General features: G+C 43.3%; 5 non-coding genes and 1 pseudogene across 5 annotated transcripts; all 6 read right to left on the bottom strand.

Moving 5' to 3' along the window:
• Nucleotides 1-419: 419 nt before the first annotated feature.
• LOC129115945 (5S ribosomal RNA) lies at nucleotides 420-537 on the bottom strand. Its single transcript, XR_008533319.1, has one exon. It is a non-coding gene; the product is annotated as a 5S ribosomal RNA (ribosomal RNA).
• A 383-nt stretch (nucleotides 538-920) lies between these two features.
• On the bottom strand, nucleotides 921-1,038 carry LOC129115942 (5S ribosomal RNA; annotated as a pseudogene).
• Nucleotides 1,039-1,409: 371 nt separating this feature from the next.
• Nucleotides 1,410-1,528, bottom strand: LOC129115944 (5S ribosomal RNA). Its single transcript, XR_008533318.1, has one exon. It is a non-coding gene; the product is annotated as a 5S ribosomal RNA (ribosomal RNA).
• Nucleotides 1,529-1,909: 381 nt separating this feature from the next.
• On the bottom strand, nucleotides 1,910-2,026 carry LOC129115946 (5S ribosomal RNA). The gene has a single exon (XR_008533320.1). It is a non-coding gene; the product is annotated as a 5S ribosomal RNA (ribosomal RNA).
• A 378-nt stretch (nucleotides 2,027-2,404) lies between these two features.
• LOC129115943 (5S ribosomal RNA) lies at nucleotides 2,405-2,523 on the bottom strand. Its single transcript, XR_008533317.1, has one exon. It is a non-coding gene; the product is annotated as a 5S ribosomal RNA (ribosomal RNA).
• Nucleotides 2,524-2,903: 380 nt separating this feature from the next.
• Nucleotides 2,904-3,022, bottom strand: LOC129115941 (5S ribosomal RNA). The gene has a single exon (XR_008533316.1). It is a non-coding gene; the product is annotated as a 5S ribosomal RNA (ribosomal RNA).
• Nucleotides 3,023-3,472: the final 450 nt, after the last annotated feature.

Below are 3,472 nucleotides of genomic sequence, written 5' to 3'. Positions count from 1 at the left end.
AGCGAGATCGGGCGTGTTCAGGGCGGTATGGCCGTAACAAATATTGTGCCTACCAAAGGGCCTTTTAAAGATACTATATCACCACGCTTTGCTCTTTCGTCCCATACAGGAGCGCCTGCAGATTTGCCAGACACACTCACAGCTTTTAAATGTTAAATCAGAATGTACAAAGTGGCTATAAGGATCACAAATGTAGTGCAGTAAAAAGATTAATATTTACTGTTGAAATGTAGAATACGTTAGCATAAAATTGAAAAGAAAATGATCGATGAGCTTAGGAATGATGAAAGCCATCATTTAACTGGATTTGTGTCATTTCTATACCGGCAAGTCATGATCTAGCTATTTCCTTCCCACCCTGTCGGTGTCCACTGAAAAAGCAGCAGCGCGCCTCTGCTTTTGTAAAGAGGAGTGAAAAAAGCTTACAGCACCTGGTATTCCCAGGCGGTCTCCCATCCAAGTACTGACCAGGCCCGACCCTGCTTAGCTTCCGAGATCAGGCGAGATCGGGCGTGTTCAGGTGGTATGGCCGTAAGCAAATATTAAGCCTACCAAAGGGCCTTTTAAAGATACTATATCACCACGCTTTGCTCTTTCGTCTATACAGGGAGCGCCTGCAATTTACCAGACACACTCACAGCTTTTAAATGTCAAATCAGAATGTACAAAGTGGCTATAAGGATCACAAATGTATGTGCAGTAAAAATATTAATATTTACTGTTGAAATGTAGAATACGTTAGCATAAAATTGAAAAGAAAATGATCGATGAGCTTAGGAATGATGAAAGCCATCATTTAACTGGATTTGTGTCATTTCTATACCGGCAAATCATGATCTAGCTATTTCCCTTCCCACCCTGTCGGTGTCCACTGAAAAAGCAGCAGCGCCCTCTGCTTTTTTGTAAAGAGGAGTGAAAAAAGCTTACAGCACCTGGTATTCCCAGGCGGTCTCCATCCAAGTACTGACCAGGCCCGACCCTGCTTAGCTTCCGAGATCAGACGAGATCGGGGCGTGTTCAGGTGGTATGGCCGTAAGCAAATATTGCGCCTACCAAGGGCCTTTTAAAGATACTATATCACCACGCTTTGCTCTTTCGTCTATACAGGGAGCGCCTGCAGTTTGCCAGACACACTCACAGCTTTAAATGTCAAATCAGAATGTACAAAGTGGCTATAAGGATCACAAATGTAGTGCAGTAAAAAGATTAATATTTACTGTTGAAATGTAGAATACGTTAGCATAAAATTGAAAAGAAAATGATCGATGAGCTTAGGAATGATGAAAGCCATCATTTAACTGGATTTGTGTCATTTCTATACCGGCAAGTCATGATCTAGCTATTTCCTTCCACCCTGTCGGTGTCCACTGAAAAAGCAGCAGCGCCCTCTGCTTTTGTAAAGTGAAAAAAGCTTACAGCACCTGGTATTCCCAGGCGGTCTCCCATCCAAGTACTGACCAGGCCCGACCCTGCTTAGCTTCCGAGATCAGACGAGATCGGGCATGTTCAGGGTGGTATGGCCGTAAGCAAATATTGCGCCTACCAAAGGGCCTTTTAAAGATACTATATCACCACGCTTTGCTCTTTCGTCTATACAGGGAGCGCCTGCAGATTGCCAGACACACTCACAGCTTTTAAATGTCAAATCAGAATGTACAAAGTGGCTATAAGGATCACAAATGTAGTGCAGTAAAAAGATTAATATTTACTGTTGAAATGTAGAATACGTTAGCATAAAATTGAAAAAAAATGATCGATGAGCTTAGGAATGATGAAAGCCATCATTTAACTGGATTTGTGTCATTTCTATACCGGCAAGTCATGATCTAGCTATTTCCTTCCCACCCTGTCGGTGTCCACTGAAAAAGCAGCAGCGCCCTCTGCTTTTTGTAAAGAAGGAGTGAAAAAAAGCTTACAGCACCTGGTATTCCCAGGCGGTCTCCCATCCAAGTACTGACCAGGCCCGACCCTGTAGCTTCCAAGATCAGACGAGATCGGGCGTGTTCAGGGTGGTATGGCCGTAAGCAAATGTGCGCCTACAAAGGGCCTTTTAAAGATACTATATCACCACGCTTTGCTCTTTCGTCTATACGGGAGCACCTGCAGATTTGCCAGACACACTCACAGCTTTTAAATGTCAAATCAGAATGTACAAAGTGGCTATAAGGATCACAAATGTAGTGCAGTAAAAAGATTAATATTTACTGTTGAAATGTAGAATACGTTAGCATAAAATTGAAAAGAAAATGATCGATGAGCTTAGGAATGATGAAAGCCATCATTTAACTGGATTTGTGTCATTTCTATACCGGCAAGTCATGATCTAGCTATTTCCTTCCCACCCTGTCGGTGTCCACTGAAAAAGCAGCAGCGCCCTCTGCTTTTTGTAAAGAGGAGTGAAAAAAGCTTACAGCACCTGGTATTCCCAGGCGGTCTCCCATCCAAGTACTGACCAGGCCCGACCCTGCTTAGCTTCCGAGATCAGACGAGATCGGGCGTGTTCAGGGTGGTATGGCCGTAAGCAAATATTGCGCCTACCAAAGGGCCTTTTAAAGATACTATATCACCACGCTTTGCTCTTTCGTCTATACAGGGAGCGCCTGCAGATTTCCAGACACACTCACAGCTTTTAAATGTCAAATCAGAATGTACAAAGTGGCTATAAGGATCACAAATGTAGTGCAGTAAAAAGATTAATATTTACTGTTGAAATGTAGAATACGTTAGCATAAAATTGAAAAGAAAATGATCGATGAGCTTAGGAATGATGAAAGCCATCATTTAACTGGATTTGTGTCATTTCTATACCGGCAAGTCATGATCTAGCTATTTCCTTCCCACCCTGTCGGTGTCCACTGAAAAAGCAGCAGCGCCCTCTGCTTTTTGTAAAGAGGAGTGAAAAAAGCTTACAGCACCTGGTATTCCCAGGCGGTCTCCCATCCAAGTACTGACCAGGCCCGACCCTGCTTAGCTTCCGAGATCAGACGAGATCGGGCGTGTTCAGGGTGGTATGGCCGTAAGCAAATATTGTGCCTACCAAAGGGCCTTTTAAAGATACTATATCACCACGCTTTGCTCTTTCGTCTATACAGGGAGCGCCTGCAGATTGCCAGACACACTCACAGCTTTTAAATGTCAAATCAGAATGTACAAAGTGGCTATAAGGATCACAAATGTAGTGCAGTAAAAAGATTAATATTTACTGTTGAAATGTAGAATACGTTAGCATAAAATTGAAAAGAAAATGATCGATGAGCTTAGGAATGATGAAAGCCATCATTTAACTGGATTTGTGTCATTTCTATACCGGCAAGTCATGATCTAGCTATTTCCTTCCCACCCTGTCGGTGTCCACTGAAAAAGCAGCAGCGCCCTCTGCTTTTTGTAAAGAGGAGTGAAAAAAGCTTACAGCACCTGGTATTCCCAGGCGGTCTCCCATCCAAGTACTGACCAGGCCCGACCCTGCTTAGCT

The sequence above is a fragment of the Anoplopoma fimbria genome, unplaced genomic scaffold (assembly GCF_027596085.1).
Source record: "Anoplopoma fimbria isolate UVic2021 breed Golden Eagle Sablefish unplaced genomic scaffold, Afim_UVic_2022 Un_contig_7755_pilon_pilon, whole genome shotgun sequence".
Lineage (NCBI taxonomy): Eukaryota > Metazoa > Chordata > Actinopteri > Perciformes > Anoplopomatidae > Anoplopoma > Anoplopoma fimbria.
This window is presented reverse-complemented; position numbering and strand designations above follow the sequence as displayed.